Source organism: Cebus imitator, unplaced genomic scaffold, assembly GCF_001604975.1.
Source record: "Cebus imitator isolate Cc_AM_T3 unplaced genomic scaffold, Cebus_imitator-1.0 Scaffold29, whole genome shotgun sequence".
Lineage (NCBI taxonomy): Eukaryota > Metazoa > Chordata > Mammalia > Primates > Cebidae > Cebus > Cebus imitator.
In genome coordinates, this window is record NW_016107344.1 from 9578166 (window position 1) to 9600634 (window position 22469).

The following is a 22469-nucleotide window of genomic DNA, read 5'->3' on the forward strand; positions in this document are numbered from 1 at the left end:
AAAAAAAAAAAAAAAAAAGGAGGGGGTTGTTTATTTTGATAAGAAACGGAATCGGCACAGACCTGAACAGAAGCTGCAGAGCAGGAGAAATTGTTTTCTTTCCCTCACACAGAGTCCCCCTCTCTCTCCCTTTCTCTCTCTCACACGCGCGCGCGCGCACACACACACACACACACTCGCACACACACGGCGTCACCCGCGCACACGCACACGCAGAGCCTCTCAGCGGCTCTCTGCAGTTCTCAGGAAATGAATGGGGGGCAACCCGGGGAACTGTTGTACTTGCAAATGACTTACCCGGATCACATGATGCGCTAAATGTAGGGTGGGCCGGTGGGTGGAGGCTGCCGAGACGCGAGCCCAGGTCTAGTGTGGGGAGCCTTGCCAGGCCCGCATCGAATTACCCCGGGGCCCAGCCCAGGGGGTTGCAGGACGCCGCTTCTCCCTCGCAGCCCGCAGCTCAGGAAACCAGAGAGGCGCTTGGGGTGGCGTGGGGTGAGCTGCGGGTGGGGGGGGGCCGAAAACAAGAAACCCCAAACAAAAGAGCTCCGGGTCCTCCTCCCCAGAAACAAAGCCCCGCCGCTGCGGGCGAGCCCCGGGGTGGGGCCGAGGGCGGGGGCGGCGGCGGGGAGGGGCTCGCTCAGCAGGCGCTAAGTCGCTTTATTGCCATAAAATGGGGCCCCCGAGCCGCTCCGCCCGAGGATTAGGAGGCGGGCTCTGAGTGTGATGGTTGAAATCCCCTGTGGGAAACTAACCCCTCCCAGCTCGCAGAGGTAGAAGGCAACACCCACTGCCCGGCCCTCGCCTCCCCGCCCGGGCCGCTTGGCTGCGGGGTGGGTCCGCGGCGCCTCCACTCCACCCCGCCCCACCCCGCCCCACCCCACCCCTGCCCCCGCCCACTGGTCCCGGGCCTCAGCAGAGCTTCCTTTTCACCTGCACCACCTCGCTGCGGCACCCCAAATAACCCACACATGGCCCTGGGAGCTCGGGGAGCCGCCGGCCGAGCGGGCCCGCGGGGGTTAGCGGCGGGAGGGACCCCCGCAGGGCAACTCGCCGGGCGAGGAGTCGCGCCTAGCTGCGAGAAAGTCCCCTCTTTTGTGTTAGAGCGCGCCAAGCAGGCTTACAAGGAGAATTCGGGGACCCAAAAGGCGCGCAGCCAGCTCGGACCCCCGCCCCTCGCCGCTCCCGCCCTGGTGGGGGCGCGCAGTGCAGGGAGGGGGCCGGCGTCCCGGCCGTCCCCGTGGCTCGCCCGCCAGCGAACTTAGAAAGGTGTGGGCGGAGCCGGCCCGGGCGGCCGGCCGGGGCTGCGGGGCCGCGGGCGGGGACCGCCCCCGGGCGCTGGGCATAGACCGCGCCGGGCAACAATGGGGTCGGGCCGGGGCAGCCCCGCGGGCGGTGCCCTCTGCGCGCCGGTGGGGTAGGTGGGGCGGGCGAGGGCCAGGCGCGGCCAGCAGGGGAGTCATTGTTTGGGTTCCGGAGCGACGCACTTTGCGGGCGAGGGGGGAGCGTCCCTTCTCCCTGCGCTTCACCTTGGCGGGATGAATGGGGGCGAGAGGGAGACGCGCGCTTGGCCTCGCCACCTCAGGAGAAGGGGCTCCTGCCCGCGCCAGTTCTGCGGGAAAGAAAGAGGCAAACTTGCAGGACTGGGGCAGAGGAAGCGGGAGCTACAGACCCCCGCGGGGTCCAGGGGCGGCGGGGGAGTCCGGTGCCCTGAGCGGAGCCCGAAGAAGCGGGCGGCCGGGAGCCGAGTCCTTGACGCTTTCCCCAGCAGCCCCTCCCTCCCCGCCTCCGCGCCCCGGGGAGCGGATCCGCGGGATTGTGGGGCGGGGGAGGGAGGAGGCGGCAGGGCAGCCCTTCAGTTCCCGCGGCGGCTCGGAGGGCGCGCGGTCAGTGCCGCGCCTGAGGGTCGGCGGGGGCGGGGAGCAGACTGGGCGGAAGCGGCCGGCGGGCGGGGGTGGGAGACTCCTGGCCAGCCTAGGTGAGCGCGGAGCTCCGGGGACCGCGAGACGCCCGTGCCCCGCGCCCCCGCCCCGCCCTGCGTGGGAAACCGCCAGGGCGGCGGAAAGGCCGGGAAGGGGAAGTTTGTGTGCGCAGAGAAAGCTCTGCTGTACTGTGGCGTGGAGTGGGGTGGGAAGAGAAACAAGGGAGAGACTGAGAAACAGGAAATGAGAGCGAAGGCACGAATGTGAGCCAGGGCCGGCTGGGCGCCCCATCGGTGTGGCAGTTTCCAGCCACTCCAGGCCCGGTGTGCGTTCCTAATCACAACAAAGGCGGCGTCTGCCTGGTGCGTTCTCTGCCTCCAGCCACTCCTAGGATCTGAGGAAAATGGGAAGAGTGGTCCAGCCTAGAGGAGGAGTCCCAACAGCCTAAGATGCGTCTTAGGAAGACAGCAGGATGTAGAGGAGGGGTCTGTCCCGGTCTTGAGGTTTCCAAGAACAAATGTCTGAAATTTGTGGAGCACTCCTGGAGCAAAGTAGCCTTAGCGGCGGGAGCGGGAAGGCGTGGGCGCAGCGAGGGCGTCGGGAGCCCAGTGGGACTGGAGGGTAAGGGATCGGTCGCCGGGGTGCGGTCTCCGTTCCAGGGAACGCAGCTGCAGCTCCCACTCTCTGATCCGATCCTGGGCAGAGGGTAAATAGCCTTTGACACTCCACAACACCCAGATGGGAATAGCACGAAAAGACAAGTTTGAAAGCAGTAGAAAATCATCAACAACTGCGCAGGATTTCAAGGAGAAACTTGCCTCTGCTAGAATCACTGAAGTTTCCCTCTAGGTGGGGCAGGGAGAGGCAGGGAGTGAAGGAAGGGAGTTTCACTGTAAGGGTGGAAGGATGCTGTAAGAAATTATGTCATCGTGGCAGTTCTTATACTAACAGCTCTTTCTCGAGTGAGCTGAGTGGCGGACAGACCATAAATATATTCTACAGCGAGTGCTTCTGCACGTGGAAAAGCAAACTGCACTCCCTTCCTATGGCAACAGCCACGGGCATGTTAGTAGAGTGGTGAAGGACAGAAAATACACTACAAGAAACCATTCCAGAGGGATAAGGAAACTAGGGGTAGGTCAAGGTTAGTTTCTAGTCTGGAGAGCCTATGTGGTTAAAAGAAAAAGTACATCAAGCATTGGAAAAAAATGCTTGCAGATTTTAAAAATTGTTGACAGATATGGAGTAGAAATCTTACATTAAGCCAACTCCCTAGCTATGTAAAGGGAAAGGATAAAGACGAGAAAAGCAGGCTTAGAAAAGAGAATCACTTCGTTGTGTGGACTGGGGGTGGGTGTAGAAGAGCAAAAACATTGAAAGATTAAAAAGCATGGATGATAACTGGAGTGAGGTCACTAGAGGGGTATGTGTGTGTGTGTGTGTGTGTGTGTGTGTGTACACACAGGCATGCGTTTCTAACTCAGTTCATGTAATTCTATTTCTGTATAGAGCTTGGATTTAAAGAAAACTAAGGTGTGAACAGAAGGAAAGAAGATAGGAAAAATACACTACCTTTGCAAAGGTGCACATTTTAAATTTAATGTTTAGACCTTTCTGCTCTCTGTGTTTGCAGAAAATGTAAAGATGGCAAAATTATTTCACTCCTTAATTCAGGAGGACCATGTAAAAGAATGTGTAGGGAGAAAGTGCAGTCATAGAATCTGGGGCTTGAAAGTATCTGTCAAATCCAATACTATATGGCTTCAATTCTGTTTAAAACCAAGATGATTTTGGTAAAAATGATAACCCATTTCCCTAACTCTATATAAAAACTTCATTTACTTAGTCTTAAATAACTAAAAGAAGAATAAATTATAAACAAAGAAGGTTAAGTTTGGTATTTTGAATTTTTTTTTTTTTTTTTTTTTTTTAAACAGAGTTCTGTCACCCAGGCTGGAGTCCAGTGGCAAGATCTGGGCTCACTGCAAACTCCTCCTCCCTGGCTCAAGTAATTCTGTCTCCACCTTCCGAGTAGCTGGAATTACAGGTAGGCGCCACCAACTCTGTATTTTTAGTAGAGATGGGGTTTCAAGATGTTGGCTAGGCTGACCTTGAACTCCTGACCCCAGGTGATCCACCTCCGCATTTCAAAGTGCTGGGATTACAGGTATAAGTCACCACACCCAGCCCTGAATTTCTTATGCATAACACGTGCATTGGATTTCTTTTACCTGACACATTGTCCAAAAAAGCACAACCAAACACCCTCAAAGCAGGTAAAATTTCTAATTCAAACAACAGAAAAATTTACAACTAGAAATAATGTTGTTACTATAAAAGTAAACGTTACCTGCCCACATACTTTTTGTCAGATCTTAACCAGTAGTGATACTATCTTTGAAAATTAGTGGTTAGAAAAATCTTTTACAGTATTAAGAGCATTACCTGTACCACACCCAGATTTCTCTAAGGTAAAAACTCTGTTCAATATGTGTGTACATTTACAGATCGTAAGGCTTTGGATTAGTGAAACCATAGATGATTTAGCACTGATAAAATTTCAAGAAAGAGGGTAGGAATGAAGTCCATTTCAGAAGTAAAAGCTATGTTGAAAGATTCTATTTAACTAGAAATAAAAATAAAGCTGATTTCCAGAACTCTGAACAAATTTTAAAATACAATCTTGATTTTTTTCCTGAGGTCCAAAGTGAATGTGTACTGTTAGGTTTTCAATGCCCATATTTTTCATGTGTCATATCTTGGCAATAATGTGCAGCAAAGGGGAATTTTCCCGTTCAAGTATGAGAAAGTGAGAAAGACATGTAAAAGCCTTACTTACTATAACTGCAAACAGCTGGTGATATTATGTGATTACTTGGTAAACACCATGTTTTGATTTGTGGGATGAGCTGTCTGCAAATTAGGGGGAAAATGCCGTTTTATAACTTTGTTTTGTTGCAATCAATACAGTTTTCGATCCTTCTAGTTTAAATATCTTCATCACATCTTCAAATGTGTCTTTTCCATCTTCTTCTAGTCAGTTTCGTTCAGGTGTTTTCCAGCCTTACCTCCACTATCATGTCCGCTGCCCAGCTCTGAGCTCTGCATCTAGCCCTCTTTTGCTCAAATCCGCTAATTATATCTATCTTTACAAACCCAAGTTGGCACCAATTAGTAACAATACAATACCATGACTCATAAGGGCCCCACTTCCGTTTTCCCCTCCAGTTGATGTACATACCTTGGGATGATCTTCCTCTGTCTTCTCTGGAATCTTCTAAAAAGGATTCTTGGATACTCTGCATACATGTATACGTATCTATCCTTTTACCAAAAAGTTACCTTTCCTTTTTTGGAGCTTGTTATGGTATAACTGAAAGAGTGCTTCAGGTACTGACTAGCTGGTTTTTCACCCTTTTTCTGATTCTTTGTTTTTCCACCTACTTAAATAATATTTCCTTCACATGGAAGGATTAATGTTTATTAGCTGCTTATCTGAGCCAATGGGAGATATATTCGCTCAACTAAGCATCCAATAAATGTTGATTCCCTCATTTATTCTTCAGGTTCTCATACCTTTCTATTTCCATGAAGTGTTGCTGGCCCACCTATTACATGCACACTTATTACACCTTTCAGAACAAGAGCTATACTTTAATCACCTATTTAGCCTTTCTTTTACCCTCACACTGTTTTGTGTATAGTAGGTGATTAATGAATGCTTCTTGAATCATGAAATAACTACAATATATAAAGTTAGAGTGACATACATTAAACATGATTTAGCAGAAAACTTGAGTTTCCATTTGGGTGCACATATTGAAAATAACAAAATTCTGTAATGTGTCGATAAATACCTTTTGAACATTAATTCTAGCAACATTCCTCAAGCAACTTTCTTTTAAGTTGAAGTTTTTACATAAATATATCAGATTTGCAGCATTTTTGCTTAATTCTATTTTCTCTTTCATATGTGTCATTTAAAAATCATTCAATCAATTATATTCCTCTATTTTTTATTAAAATTAGACAGCATTCTATTGTATTAAATTAAAAATGTTCAATTTTTTAATACCAGAAGGAAAATTCACAGCAAGTTTATTTTAAAAAATGACATTTGCAAGTTTTGAGGTTATAAACATTAGAGCTGTAAAGTAATAATCTGCATTTTAAAATAAATTGAGACATATGAGATCTGAGCTATAGGTATCTTTGCTTTTTTGAGTTTACAAATGAAAATAGTACTCTCCATGGAAATAATTTAATTCCACTAAAGTATGTATAGTTTACAAAATACTACTTTAATTTCATGCTATATACATCAACCTAGGTATTAAGATGAGTTTAGATAAAACTGATAACTATATAGCATGTAACATTAGAATTTTCCCAAATTTTTGCAATCGTATTTATATAATAGTGAATATCTTAGCTTCTCTTTTGTAAAAAATATGTATATGTATTTATTTTAGATAGTTTTCCCTAAGTTGTGTTACCGAAACGGAGAATATGAGTTTGTTTTTACTGTTCTAGAAACCTACTGCCAAATTATTTTTCAAAAGTATTTTAAAAGTTTATGGCCAGCTGCAGTGGCTCACGCTTATAGGCTCAACATGTTGGGAAGTAGAGTTGACAGTATCTCTTGAGGCCAGAAGTTCGAAACTAGCCTAGGAAACATAGGGAGACTCTGTCTCTACAAAGTTAAAAAGCTGGAAGTGGTGGCATATGCCTGTAATCCCGGCTACTTAGGAGGCAGAGGTGAGACAATTGCTTAATTCCAGGAGTTCAAGGCCTCAATGAGCTAAGATCAGCCTAGGCAATTGAGTGAGACCCTGTCTCTGGAAAAAAAAAAGAGAAAAAAAGTATTTTACCTGTTTACAATTGCACCATTATATTTGAGATTGCCATTTTCCCTGTGTTCTTGCTAGTATTGGGTGGTGCTTTGAAATGTAAGATCTTAAGTTGGTAAACAAGAATGGCTTGAGTTTTAATTCTTTGATGAGTAAAGATTGAACTCTAATCTAGGAATATAAATGGGTCATTGGTGGATGGGATGCTGGTAACTCCTATTGCATAGCCTGGCTAAGAAATTATGCGAAACTGTTGTCAAGTTGCTATGCTAAGAAATGAAGGTTGGAAGAGGGGGTGTAGCTCAGGGGTAGAGCATTGGACTGCAGATCAAGAAAGGAAGGTTGGAACAACTGTGAAAGACATTATAAATTCAGAGTCTTAGAATTCAGCAACTTGATATTTTGAGGAGGGGTACAAAGAAAAGAGAACAGGAAACTGTCTCTCGTATTTCACTCCTTAATTGAGGAAGATTTGTTTATTTTTACTTTTGATAAATTTGAGAGTCATCAAATAGGTAATTGGTTCTACCATACTTGAAGCTGAAATAAATTAGATAGCTGATAGAAAAGAGTGGAGAGGGAGGAAGAAATGAAACCTGGTCAGTAACGTAGAAATAAAATGAAATGAAAATGAGACAGAGGAAAAAAGGGAGGGAGAGAGATTATATATTGATTTCCATAACTTTCATCTACAAACAATGGAAAACGTAGCTAATGCCAGTTAATGGTACGTATTTTTGTCTATCCCTTGCAATGAAACAAGAAGTCCAAAAATAAGCAGCCACAGTTGAAGACTGTGCAGCTCTCTGGCACCCCAAAGCCCCAATCTCATTTTATTTTCCTGCTCCCCTTCTTAAATATATAGCTACCCCTCCCACTCATAGTAGGAAGAAGAAAAAAGGCTAAGAGCAGAGCCAATTCTGTTCCATTTAGAAAGCTTTCTAGAAGCCTCAACTATATCTTCTGCTTCTATTTCAATGGTTGGAACTGGGTCACATGACTTCCTGGAGACCAAACAGAAAAGCAGACAGGAAGAAGGTCTCTTGGATGGAATTTGAGACAACCACTATATAGTGTTTCATAATGTTTTAGTCCTAAATTGCAAACCACTGTATTACTGAAGCTCTCTATTGAATTCTTGCTGGCAGACAGGAAAAAAAAGAAAAATATACCGTTGGGTTACAAGTTATGGGCCATCATCATTTTAAGGACATTAAGTCATAAACTATAAAAAAAAAGATTGATGTTTCTTAACATATATTTTCTGTACAATGCAGTCAATATATTATTAAAGTACACAAATCATAATGTAGTCCATTTTAAATGAATCCATGTGTGTTTTACCCAAGGCATAGCGTGAACCTCAGTTTAGCTTCACTGAGTTACATAGTCTGGTTATGGCTTATCCTTCCACTCCATGAATTTACATGTCTCTGAGAAATGAACATTAATTTTTAAAAGTTGGATAAGCAAATCACTATTAAAATGGTAAATCTGTGTCTCCCAAAATATAAGATGTTTTTGCATTTCACATTCAAATGAGAGTGAAGCAGCAACGCATGAGCTGATGCCCAGAGCCAGAAAGACAAACTGATTCCTGGTTTTGCCACTTGATTGTGTGACCTTTGACAGGTTGCTCAATATCTCTCGGTGTCATCAGTTTCACCCCCAGTACAACTGGGTTTGGCACCTTCTTTTCAAGGATCTGGACAACTAATGAAGTCTTCCATACCTTCCCTTACAAGACTGTAAGCTCTACAAGGCTTGACAAGAATTGTGTCTGACCACTTCTCAATTATCATCAGTGCCTAACTCGGCATTCAACACACAGAAAGTCCTCAAAGCTTTTCGATGGAAGAATGAAAGTAACTTCCAAAAGGCATAGGATATTGTGGATACCCTATGATATCTATAAATATAGATGCCTACCAGAATAATAAAAGTGTTTGTCCTATTTGTCAAGAAAAATAATTTAAAGGAATATATAGTTTCCGTACTTTAGTTCGATAAAATGTATGTACTCAGTTAATTTAATTTGTAAAGATTAGTATTTAACTAGATTTGACATGCATCTCTTTTAACTGACCCAGCTTCCTAGTTAGAATACATATAAAGTTAAAATAAATCATTACCTACTACAACTTCAAACTGAAAATCAATACTAAATAAAGAACTTCCCTTCCTTCCTTTCTTTTTCTTCCTCCCTCCCTACTCCCCTTTCTCCTCCTCCTCCTTCTTCTGCCTTCTCTTTCTCCCTCTCTATCTTTCTCTCTGTCTCCATCAAGGCAGAGACAGATTGTAGATAATTAATCCATGAAGCATGATGAGTTGGGTTTCTTGGTTTTAAAATTTTATCCAGTTCACATATACATATTAGCTTTATGAGCTTTTTATACAGAATTCAAATACAATTTCATTCTCAATTCCAGATAAGAATGGTCATAGCAAATAAAGAAATATCACTGTAGATCAAATAAAAACGTTTCTTAAAACCCCCTTAAATGGCACTCCTATTTTTAAACCAACACTTATTAAGCATTTACTATGTGCCACACACTGTCCAAAGCATTTTGTATGTAATAATTCACTTATTCTTCATGGAATCCTATGAAGCTATACTATTGTTTTCATATCCTCAGGGTGAGCCTTACCAATTTATTACAAATTGCAATACCCACAAGCACTCCTGGTCTTCCTTCCCTTTTCTCTTTCTCTATATAGTGCTTATCACCATCTAATACAGATGGTGCCCAATTTACTATGGTCCAACCTATAATTTTTTGACTTTAAGAAGCTGTGAAAGGGATATGCATTCAGTAGAAACCATACTTTGAGTCCTCTTATAACCATTCTATTTTTCACATTCAATAAACTACATGAGATATTCAACACTTTATTTTAAAACAGGCTTTTGGTGATTTTTGCCAACTGTAGGCTAATGTTAAGTGTTCTGAGCAAGTTTAAGGTAAATTAGGTGCATTTTTGACTTACAGTATTTTCAATTTGCAATTGAATTACTGAGACATAATCCCATTGTGAGTTGAGAAGTATCTGTATACTATATTGTTGCGACGTGCAGTCTGTCTGTGTCTGCAGCCCACTTCTGCTAAAGTAGGAATTCCACAAGGGCAGAAAATTTTTCCATTCTGTTGACTGCTGCAGCCCTTTGTGTAGAAAAGTACCTAGTATGTAGTAGGCACTCAAAAAATATTTGTGATTGAATGAATTCCCATTGCATAAATGAGGAACATTAGGCATCTGATGCTTTCAAATGGCTTTATCTTCAAAACTACAGTTACAAGGATTTTGTACAGTTCATCAACAATAGTTGTCATGGAAACCGTTTTCCTATGTCACTTGTTGGCATGAAAGAGTTTGATGACTTTACCAGACCCAACAGATGACTGTGGGTCTCAGGACTTCCACTGGTTATCAAAGATTATGACAAGAACAAGTTTCTTGAAACATGAGAATGAAACTAGGCCATGGAGCTTGGCTATTAACTACCACTACTATATAACTGTATATTTGTATTTAACCTACTGAGTCAGTTTAAAATTAAAGTTTAGTGTCACATTTTTGTATTTCATGTCAATCACTGTGTATTTGTAGTCCACAAGGCATTTTTTAGTCTCAAGAACTAAGCGCAGTAACAAGGGAAAATATATGTATGGCTGAACACTGTTTGTATTTTAATTCACTGAGAGAAAAAAGTTAGATGGGATCATAATATTTTCATTCTCACATTATGCCTGGTACTTCTATGCCTAAGTATTAAGATGATAGGTGCTATAGAAAGGGCAAATAAATACAACGGAGAATGCCTGTTTAGTTATTTTAGAGCTGCTGTATTGAAATATTGTCTTGTTTACAATTTTCAACTCAACAAATCCTCATCAATTATTAAATATTTTTCTCATTGAATTAAGCAGGGTGACTGTATTTTCTCAAAAGAAAACATCAGGTGAAATGTAAGGCTTACTTTGAACATACATAAATTTTCCTATATGAATAAACTTCTATAGCTTTATTACACTACCCACCCCACCCCTACACTAAGCAGAAAGTCTACATCTTATTTATTACATAATGAGAAACAATTTAAATTCCATTCTTTATTCCTTTGAATCTGGAAGCAGTTTTTTCCCTATTGCAATGAAAAAATAAAACAGTTTGTGGAATTTAATCACTGTCCAACAGGCAACATTTTGCTTGGTCCTGCCCTGCTGACCATGCAGAGGTTACAATGAAGGTAACTGTAGACAGAAGTCAGGGAGCAAATATGACCATCATATCTTATGGAACAAAATGCTATGTAGTCTGCCGCCATTGAACTTGTGATTATTTTTTCAATGGGATTATGATATTAATATATCATGAATTCATTGATCAAAATTACTCATTAAAAAAGTTTGGTTGAGTAGGGTTTGTTATCATGATACAATTTGCTATTATCATGCCTTTTTGTTTCATTATGAGTTATGCTCATTGTTTATATGGCTTCTTGCCTGCTAGAACTGTTATCCACATGCATGAGTTCACTGGGCAGCCGCTGAGATAAGAAACATATGGCTGTGTCTGTTGTGAAAATCTAGACACGCACCATGCGTAACTCTATCTCTTTTTGTGCATGTGTATTGACTTGTGTCCATTCATGCACATCTACTTTTGGTATCCCTATCTCTTACAATCATGTGCTAATAAAAATATTTATATAATTTAACCTCAGCAGTATTCACAAATATCACTTTTATTTAGTAACATGTAATCAAGCCACAAGTAAATATTTTGCCATTTAATCTAGAAGCATCAGAGTTACAAAGGAGATATGTAATTCTCTATAGATTTGGCAATAAAACCTAGACTTTAGATTTTAACTTCTATCTCTGAGCCTGGTCTTGGATCAGGTAGCAAGGTTAATGGCAGACATCCTCAAATACATTTTAAACCTATATGCAAAATGTAGTGTATTTCTTATTCTTAGTATCACAGAGTCTAAGAATTATCTTTTTACAAGCAAAGAAATTTAATTCTTTGAAATTTCAAATCTAAAGGAAGGTTTTATTTTTAAGTTGAACATGTTTTTAAAAAGCAATTGCCATAATTACCTTAGAATTTTATCAAAGCAGGACCTCTTTGAAAATTGGTAGGTCCAGATCTTAACGTGAGCATACAGAAAGTCTTTAAAGGGCATTAATAGCCAGCAAAGCACATCTAAGTTAAAAGGCGAAAGGTTTAAATGGTCAGAGACCTTTGAATAAAAAAGAACATTAAGCAAACATCTTAGCCACAGAGTTATAAATATGTCAGGAATACAGACTTTCCTGCCACTCTATGGGCAGAGTGATTGTTCCATGTTGTTGACCTTCAGTAAGTCAGTTAACCCTTCAGTAACCTTTATTTTCCCATCAGGAGCAATACCTGCTTATAAAGGACATGCTAGACCACAGATCTAAAACAATATGATTTTATTACTATTATTATCCCCAACAGAAAAGCCATTCCTTTCTGCAATAATACAGTACAAAACTTGATAAACCTCTATGTAGACTGTTGTCAAAACACTTGGTGGAGAAAAAAAGATTAGGGATACTGGTTTTTAAAGGGATAAGGAGCAATGGTTTAGAACCAAATCTATCTGTGTCATATGTTTTCTTTTAAAAAACAGTCTTAATTTAGTTTCCTTTGCCACACTATTAGTAAAAAACTAATGCTGCTTTACAGTTTCATGGAGTTTTTAATTTGGAATACTATTTTCTATCAGTTGTTGCATTTTCTTCTTACAATATATGTATAAAAATCAAAGTGCTAAGTGTTTGATGTGTATTTTCTCATTTAACTCTCACGATAGCCAGAGAGGTAGGTGAAATATTTTCCATTTTACAAAAGAGAAAATTAAGTCCAATGAAAGTTAACTTGTTTCCAAGACAACACAGCTAGTAAGAGATGGAGCTGCGATTTGCACCTATGTTGACTGACTTCACACAAGTCCTCTTAATCACTGTGTATCCTATACCCAATACTGGTGGAGATAACTTATTACTGAACTTTTAGATACTTAAGTGTTGAAGACTTGCCAAGGCTGCGTAGACCGTGCATGTCAGGTTTCGATTTATGGATCCCAGCACATTGTTCGTCCCGTTAGACTGAATTGTCATTGAAGGCTTTTTATATCCCCATTTTGGTTCATGACTAAGGAGCTTCAAGAAAAGATTAGTGAGCTTTTCCCTAATCCTTTACCTAGAGACTCTTAAGTTTTACATTTTTCAGATAGTTGAGACATTGCTCCTTGTATATGGAATAGTGCCAACTGTAAGAGCCTCCTCTGGATTATAAGTGCATACCTTCCTAGTGGTAGGAATAATTTTCCAAATTGGAGTTTTTGAAACATTGTTCTGTAGAATGCTAGTAGGTGATGCTACACAAAGAGTTCTGTGCTCTCAAATATTTGGAAAAATTTTGGTTATTCAATGTTAAACATCTTTTTTCAACCCTTCAAAGAGGGTGCTGCAGTGGCTGTTAATTTGTTAATTGGCATTGTGACTCCGGGAGATTGGGCCACATGGTGTACAGTGCGTCCCCAAAATATGTAGTCAGTTTTTTTGAAACTCACTTTCTAACACTCTGGGAATACTTTCCCAGGAACCTGAGTTTCAAAATGCGCTTTTGGGACTTAACGTACTGTCCAGAACTCCTGCAGCATTCCCCAGTCAGTTGACTGTTGTATACCGCCAGTCTGACCTCGGGCTTCCAATACCTCGTCTCCTATCCTTGCTTCTTTTTTCCCTAAGAAAACAGAAGCCCCCAGGAGTGATTTTGCACACATACTTTCATAGCTCAATTACCCGTCTTCTGACAGCCCTGCCTTTCCTCCTCCTACCATGGGTAAAGCATTAGTGATCCTACCTAAAGCCAACTCCTCCGCTGTGGGCTTCCTTATCTCTCACCCATTTGTGTAGTATATTGCTCCAATAATTGTTTTCTCATTTCTTTTTTTTTTTTTTTTTTTTTTGAAACAGAGTCTCACTCTGTTATCCAGGCTGGAGTGCAGTGGGATGATCTTGACTTACTGCAACTTCTGCCTCCCAGGTTCAAATGATTCTTGTGCCTCAACCTCCTTAGTAGCTGGGATTACAGAAATGTACCACCGCACCCAGCAAATTTATTTTTTGGAGTTTTAGTAGAGACGGGGTTTCACTATGTTGGCCAGGCTGGTCTCGAACTCCTGACCTCAGGTGATCCACCCGCCTCAGACCCGCCAAGGTGCTGGGATTACAGGCATGAGCCACTGCCCCCCACCTGTTTTCTCACTTCTGTATCACCAGTTTTTCCTTCTGCACTGAACTCCTCCCTTCAACATACAATATGCTATAATTTATCCAGTTTTAGAAAATAAATTTAAAAACCATTTTCCTGACCACAAAGTTTCCTCCAGATCCCATCCCATTTCTCTGTTCTTTGTCACAACAGTCTGTCAAAACTGCTCTTTTTTTTTTTTTTTTTTTCTGTACTCAATCTCTCTCCTCCCATCTTTTCTGGAAACCAATTCAGTAAGACTTTTATCCCCACCACTCTGCTTACTAAATCTGCATTGGTTAAGGTCAACAACAATTAACCCTAAGTATTTAAACCTAGTGGTAAATGCTAAACTTCATCTTGACCTGTGAGCAGCACCTGGCACTGATTGCCAGCTGAAGTAGGTGGAGTTTAACACAACACTGACTGATAGTTAAAGAGATAGTTTAACACCTTCTCCTCCTGGAAACATTTTCCTTCTCTTGCCTTCCAGAGATCCACATTCACCAGTTTTGTTTTGTTTTTTTCTGCTCTGATCTTGTCAATGTTGGAGTGTTTGTGTCTATTGTTGGATCTCTTGTTTTTGTTGACGGCTCTCACTCCATTACCCAGGCTGCAGTGCAGTAGCATGACCTTGGCTAACTGCAGCCTCTGCCTCCCAGGTTCAGGCAATTCTCCTGCCTCAGCCTCTCTAGTAGCTGGGATTACAGGTGCCCGCCACCATGCCCAGCTAATCTTTGTATTTTTAGTAGAGACAGGATTTCACTATGTTGATCAGGTTAGTCTCAAACTCCTGACCCAGCTGATCTACCTGGCTTAGCCTCCCAAAGTGCTGGGATTACAGGTATGAGCCACTGTGCTTGGCTTATTGTTAGATCTCTTCATGATCTCAGCTTAGTGATCTCAACCAGTCTTGATAGACTTAAATGCCATTCATATGCTGACAGCTCTCAAATGTGTATCTGAAAGGTGCACTTAGCTGTGGATTTATATATTCTAGTGCCTATTCTATAGCTATTCTTATATGTACAATGAGGACTTAAAATTACCTTTTCCAAAACTGAACTCCATATCTTACCTGACTCTATTCTGATCCTAAATGTATTCTTTGTAATCTTCTTCATCTCATTGAATAAAAATTACTTCTTTTCCTCCACTGTTAGCATAAAAAGTTTAGTATCATCTTTGACTCATTCTCTCATGGCTCACGTATGGCCAGCCAGCAAGCCCTATTGACTTCTTACTTTCAAATTTATATCCAGAATCTGATACTCAGTCACCACTTCCATTGTTACTACCCTTCATCTTTCGGCTAGATTATTGTGGACACCTCATAAATGGACTCCCTGCTAATGTCTCTCATTATAGACTCTTCTCATGGTACTATCCAGAGGAACCTCTTAAAACATAGTCAGATCTTACAACCTCCCTGCTCAACATCCCCGCCATGATGTCTCCTCTCACTTGTATGGGCAAAGTCCTTGCAAGACTTATAAGATGGTCACGTCATGGCTACCTGTAACCTCTCCAGGCCCATCTCCCATGTTTCTCTCTCATTGTTTTCCACCCCCTCTGGCCTCCTTGTTGTTCTGAGCACACCAGACCATCCTGTCCAGTTGTGCACTTGCTACTCCATCTGCCTGGGGGCCTCTGTCCCTAGATACGTGCTGGTTGCATTTCCCCACATTCTGGTTTCTGCTCACTCAGTCACTGAGGCCTTCCCAGACAACCTTTTGAAAAATAACCATCTGTTTCTCACCTCATCCCATGTCCCTTCCCTACTTCATTTCACTCTGTACATTAATGTGAGCAATAAATGTAGTTTGTTTGCTTGCTTTTTATTTTTTCTCTCCCTCCACTGGATTGTAATTTCAGTAAGGACTGATTTTCTTTTTCTGTTTCACGGATATATTCACATTACCTAGAATAATATAGAAATACTGTTGATAGTATAAATCTACCGAATTAATTATTGAATAAATTAGTGAATATCTCTAATACATGTTAAAGCAATTCTTCCTACCCAGTTGTCATTATTTACTCATCAATGGAGAATTAGTAGAGTAGTCTCCCTTATCTGAAAAGAAAATGCTCCAAGACCCCCAGTGGGTGCCTAAATGGTGGAAAGTACCAAATCTAATTGCCATCAATTAGAACACATTTCGTTCGTGCGTTTCATTCACCATTGTGACGCCATTTCCATCTCAACTATTCATGAATTGTGGCTGTAACTTTTGCAGTTTGAGGTTCAACAGCAAAAGTAGCATGAATTTCTTTTCCTTCTTCACAATTTCATGGATAGGAGCTTCATTTTTACTGTAGATCTTAGCAATGTCAACAAACTACTTTTCTTTCCTTCTTATTGAGAACTTTTACCTTTCACTTAAAGGAAACACTTGATGGCTTTTCTATGGCATATCTGAATTGCCAGCATCAGTATTCCTGTGCTGTGGGGCCGTTATTAAGTAAAATAAGGGTGACTTGAACACAAGTACTGTGACAGCACAACAGTTAGCCTGGTCACCGAGATGGCTACTTTCAAGGGACACATGGGGGGACTGGGGAGCACAGTGTGGATACACTAGATAAAGGAACACCTCATGGCCTGGGGTGGACAGGCCAGAACGCACAAGATTTTATCACAATACTCAGAACTAACTTTGAGTTCACTTCTGGGATTTTCCATTTAAATATTTTCAGACTGTAGTTGACCATGGGTAGCTGAAACTACTGTATTTTCAATGACTTTAATTCCATGAAATAAAAATGTAAAACTCTTATTAACCAGTTATAATATAATAAAATAGTGGTGCTCTGTCCCTGATTATTAATTTTAGGACTTAAAATAGGCAATAAGTTTTTTTTAGCACTTGGTTAAATGATTGTTAACTTATTTAGGTAATTGCAAGCCTGGATAGAGGATTTACTTTAGAGTACAAGAGAGGACTGAAGAGTAATAGTTTTGAAGACTAGGGTTTGAAATAGGATGAAGAAATGCCACTTTGGAGACATTTTTATATTACTCTTTTCATTTAAAACTATAATTGCAACCAGATAAAAATAAAATATGATTAAGTGTTTCGTCCATGGACAAAAGCTGTACAAGACTCAAACTAAGAAGAATTTCCAGGCTGGGCTTGGTAGCTCACACCTGCCATCTTAGCACTTAGGGAGGCTGAGGTGGGTAGATTGCTTGAGTTCAAGAATTCGAGACCAGCCTGGGCAACAATGGGAAAACCTGTGTTTACAAAAAATACAAAAATTATTCTGGGTGTGGTGGTGCTCACCTGTAGTTCTAGTAACTCTGGAGGCTGAGGCAGGAGAATTGCTGGAGACTGGGAGGCAGAGGTTGCAGTGAGCTGAGATCGCGCCACTGCACTCCAGCCTGGGTGAGAGAGCGAGACCCCATCTCAAAAAATAAATAAATAAGAAGAATCTCGAAACCTAGGAGCAATTCAAAGGAAACTAAGATATTCTGGCTTGGAAATGATTGAAGCTTATAAATATACAAATCAGGGAATAGGCTTGACAGAAGTAACCTATCTGCAATGTGATTTGAAGACATTACAGTGATGAGATTAAGAATAAAGATCACTCTTTATGTGCTTGTGAAAGTAACCAACCAAAAATATTAGGAATAAGAAATAATTCAATTAATTGGCAACATGTTAAAAAATGCATGTTGAAAAGAAGAGAGATAAAGTGAACAAATGCAAACTAAGGAGTAGTAGCACTCCCGGAGAATAAAAAGGGCAATGAATACTACAAGGTTGGTTCATTTCTGGCAGTCCTTTCCAAGCATGAGGGTGGCCTGACTTTGGAATATAAATAGATGCTCTGGATGGTACAGTCCTTTAATGAGGAAAAACAGTCCACTGGGCTCCTACAGTGGTGAAAATAGACTGAGAGACAACTCAACACATTTGCTCTGATTCCAGATTTACTAAGCCATTTTTTAAAATTTCATTTCTCAGTACAGGCGGGTTGGCAGCAATTTTACACTAAGTTTCACTTATTAACTGTTTGTCATTCCAGTACACACAATTCATATGTGACTCAGGGTCCAGATGAACTTATTTTCCTTTCCAGGCAAAATATGAACTCAGTAAGTTTTTCTGCTCCCCTTTCAAACATTAGCTTCTTCCTTCAGGTTCTTACCCCACCATATTCACATAATTGTATTACTTCTTTAAGAACCAAAGGCTTTTGTTTTTGTTTTTGTTTGTTTTTGCTAGTACTTTAGATAGGGAGCGCTTAGCCTGGGCAACACAGGGTTTCTACATAAATAATAATTTTTAAAAAATCAGCTGGGTGCTGTGACTCATTCCTGTAATCCCAGCACTTTAGGAGGCTGAGGCAGGAAGATCACTTGAGCTCAGGAGTTCAAGACCAGCCTGAGCAACATGGCGAAACCCTGTCTCTACAAAAAATACAAAAATTCGCTGAGGATAGTGGTGTGCACGTCAGTAGTCCCAGCTACGTGGGAGGCTGAGGTGGGAGGATTGCTTGAGTCCAGGGAGTCGAGGCTGCGGTAAGCACCACTGCCCTCCAGCCTGGGTGCCAGAGTGAGACCCTGTTACAAATAATTATAATAATAATAATAAAATAAAAATAAAAATAGAGGGTTCTTGAGACCTAAAAGTTGATCGAATCAAAGCATAAATGTCAGATAAAAGTAGAAAGATACAGCAATTTCATACGAATTAAGAGCTATCATTTATTAAATGATGGCCATGTACCTTTTACTCTTAACGTATATGTTGGGTTTAAGTCACGTAGCTACAAAATTGGGGTGTTAAAGACAAAATGCTTTTTCCTCCTCCATTGTAATTCAAATGATGTAAAGGTAAGAGCTCCCAGTCTCCTTGACAGTGGCAGATTTTGTATTCTCCATTCAAGTTTACACAGGAATTTCTTGAATTCAATGAAGTCAGTTTAAGGTTTCAAATCAGCCAGCTCATGATTCTCAGTTTTTTCTTTGATGTCACGAGTTGAACTAAGACCTGGGTCAGAAAGGATGTCAAGGAGGGACTGGCGAAAACATTGTTCTGTCCTATGGATGAGTTATCTGGTCCAGAGTTTGCCCTCTGTGCTTGTTCAGCACATCAAGTTATAGCTGGTCCGGCCTGGACTTGCACACGTGCTGTAACTATACTAAGTCCGTACCCTTTCTGTTCTGGCTGTCATAGCTTTTTCATCTTCCTTGTTCCAAATATGGGATTTCATTTGGTCCAGCTGTTGCCTCTTTGCAAACCCCATTGGCTTTCCCTGTAACTACACTCATGTTAGGGATCTCAAAGATGCAAGAACCAGAGGCCTTAGCCACTATTACTTAACAGCGTTTAGTTTGTTAGAGTCAGAGCTTCTCTAGGTCACTTGCAGTGTGGTGGGATTTACCCAGGAAAGCATAGCTATTGACCTTCTGGTCTAGGATCTGCTGAATCTATTGCCCACTGTCCTGGGTTTCTAGGCATGATCCTTGTGAATTTACCTTCCTATCTGCCCATCTGAATTTTTAACCCTTTACTTTCAAATTTAAAGTGAAATAGTGAAATTTTTGTTCCAGATTGAATATGAACACCCCACTGAAGCAAGAAATACTATTTATTCAATAAGTAGAGACTTGAAAAAGGAATAAACTTATAAACATAAATTGCAATGGTTGAATTTTCAAAAATAGTATCTTCTTCTTTTATCCCATAGTAAGAATTTACATGGCTAGAAAAAAATTATTTTTGCAAAATTATAGTAGCTAGATCTCTGCTTGAATTTTGTTTATATACAGTTTACCTCCCAGAATCTCTGAGATTGTGGAGTTAGACATAGCCCATGGGTTAAGTGGTTAAATGTTCCAATATAAGTTCACCAGGGTTTTCCCAAGAATTTCTCTTTCCTCCTTTTCTCTGCCAGGGAGCTTAACCTGTCCACAGAAGAGGCTTCCCTGTAGTAGGCAAAAAAAGGGTGGGCAAGTGTCTTAGGGTTGTGGAAAATGATGTACAGGACCCCAGTCCAAATCCCCTGGATTATCCGCTAGCTGCGAGGAGTAGTGACGGTCCCATCACTGGGCCATGGCAGAATCTGACTCAAGAGATGACGGGTACCAGCCAGTCTGGCTCTTCCATCATCCTGGGATCTCTGCTGTCCAGGGTCCCAAGGTCCCGCTTGCCTATTTAGCTTCTACATCACTAACTATGGGTTCTCCCTGCAGCTTGAACATGATGTCTTGTTTCTTCTTCCAAAGTCAAACTCTTCAAATATATTGCCAGCCACCAAATTTATGCCTAAGCTGGAATCCCCTAAAATTAGCTTTCCCTTTATGAGAAGGGGATTTATTTCATTGGACATCTCACAGTCAGAGCTAATAGCTTTAAAAATAATATTCTCTATCTCTCTTTCCTCTGCTATCAAGATTTGCTCAGTGTACTTCATATCACAGTTGACTTTGTGCATACAGTCCTCTCACAGGATCATGGTTCTGACTTGCTCCAAGTCTTGTCTAGGGTTTCAGTTAGTTCATGGTGCAAGTATTCCTTGCATGAATGTTCCCTGGAATTTCAAGCACGCCCCTACATGCAGTAGGTTTAAAATTTTACATCACTAACCTAGGTGTGCAAAATTCTAACACTGTTTATTTCTCTACAAGTGAAATTTAATCAGTTCTATAGCTCTTNCCAATCACCAGAGACTCCTCTGGGTACACGAACAGGGAGGGTCTCAGGTAATGGTGCTTCTTCAACATTACCAAGGGCTTGAAGCCCATGAGCATCAAACCTGGATCATCAAATCGTTTTAGCTCTTCTGTTTCCTCTTTCTCCAGTATAATCTGACGACTCCCATAGATCTGAAGAACAAGAAGGATCACATGGGAAGACTACATGAAGATGCAAAATGACTTTTTCTTGTTTTTTGTTTGAGACAGGGCCTCACTCTATTGCCCAGGCTGGAGTGCAATGGCTTGATGTCAGCTCACTGCAACCTTCGCCTCCTGGGTTCAATCAATTGTCCTGCCTCAGCCTTCTAAGTAGCTGGGGTTACAGGCACCCGCCACCATGCCCAGATAATTTTTATATTTTTAGTACAGACAGGGTTTCACCATGTTGGTGAGGCCAAACTCCTGACCTCAGGTGATCCACCCACCATGGCCTCCCAAAGTGTTAGAATTAAAAGCGTGAGCCATCGCCCCTGGCCAGTTTTTTTTTTTTTTTTAAAGACAAAGTTTTGCTCTTGTTGCCCAGGGTGCAGTGCAATGGCATGATCTTGGCTCACTGCATCCTCCACCTCCCAGGTTCAAGGGATTCTCCTGCCTCAGCCTACCAAGTAGCTGGGATTACAGGCACCAGCCACCGTGCCTGGCTAATTTTTTGTATTTTTAGTAGAGATAGGGTTTTACATGTTGGCCAAACTGGTCTCGAACTCCTAACCTCAGGTGATCCACCCACCTCGGCCTCCCAAAGTGCTGGGATTACAGGTGGGAGCCACCATGCCCAGTCTGTAGCTTCTATTTTTAAGATGGCAGAAAAACAATCTGAGCAACTCAAGATAACTTAGTTCCTTATGGCTTATATGTGGCCAATTCCAATGAAATCTTCAGTTTGTGATATATTCCCTTCCTTTCCTTTCTTTTCCTCTGGGATAATCTGTGTTGAGAGGAGTGCTGTTGCTTTTGTGTCATCCTAGCATTGGTAGGGGTACTCAGCCCAAGTAATTTCTTCTGACCCTGCCGGCCTCTAGTGAGGTACAGCGCACCTGATGGGTCCCTGTTGTAGTGTCCTGGAATCTGCTGCTGATACCAATGTTTCCGTATGACCTGTTGTCTCGGCATGTACACAGTCTTGGTTGTGCTACTTCTATGTATGGAAACCTTTTGTATAGACAACTTTCTCAGCCCTTCTTGTGCATCCTTCAGAGGCTGTGTTGGAAACTTCCTCCAGAATGCACCTTCCAAAGTTATATCTTGGGAAGCTAAGCCACAGTCCTTTCTGCTTTGAAAATCTCCCCTAAATATAGGATTTATACTGCTATCTCTCTTCCTAATTTTTATTCCAAATTGGTACAGAGTTCTGGGAACTTTTCAGAGGCCTCTGTATGGTCTAGTCATGTTTCTTCCAAACCAATTCATTCTAGCCATTGGATTCCTCTCTTGTCTCCTTTGGCATGAAGGAACCTGCCATGTAATCAGCATACAGGTTTTTCTATACTACAGTTTATGGTATAAAATGTATGCTCTGGGCCGGGCGCGGTGGCTCACGCCTGTAATCCCAGCACTTTGGGAGGCCAAGGCGGGTGGATCACGAGGTCAAGAGATCGAGACCATCCTGGTCAACAAAATGAAACCCTGTCTCTACTAAAAATACAAAAATTAGCTGGGCATGGTGGCACACACCTGTAGTCCCAGCTACTC

At 41.7% G+C, this 22469-nt stretch overlaps 1 protein-coding gene across 11 annotated transcripts in view; it reads right to left on the reverse strand.

Moving 5' to 3' along the window:
• The window catches only part of KLF12 (Kruppel like factor 12), a 647154-nt gene that overhangs the window by 457066 nt on the left and 167619 nt on the right, over positions 1–22469 (reverse strand). For 4 of the 11 annotated variants that reach the window (XM_037736796.1, XM_037736801.1, XM_017523613.2 and 1 more), the window contains exon 1: positions 298–406. The exons of 1 other annotated variant lie outside the window; for it this stretch is intronic. The gene's annotated coding sequence lies outside the window, so the exon portion shown is untranslated. Of the gene's footprint in view, positions 1–62; positions 253–297; positions 591–22469 lie in introns of those variants that run through there. 6 more of the 11 variants (XM_037736797.1, XM_037736800.1, XM_017523611.2 and 3 more) reach the window with 4 other exon arrangements.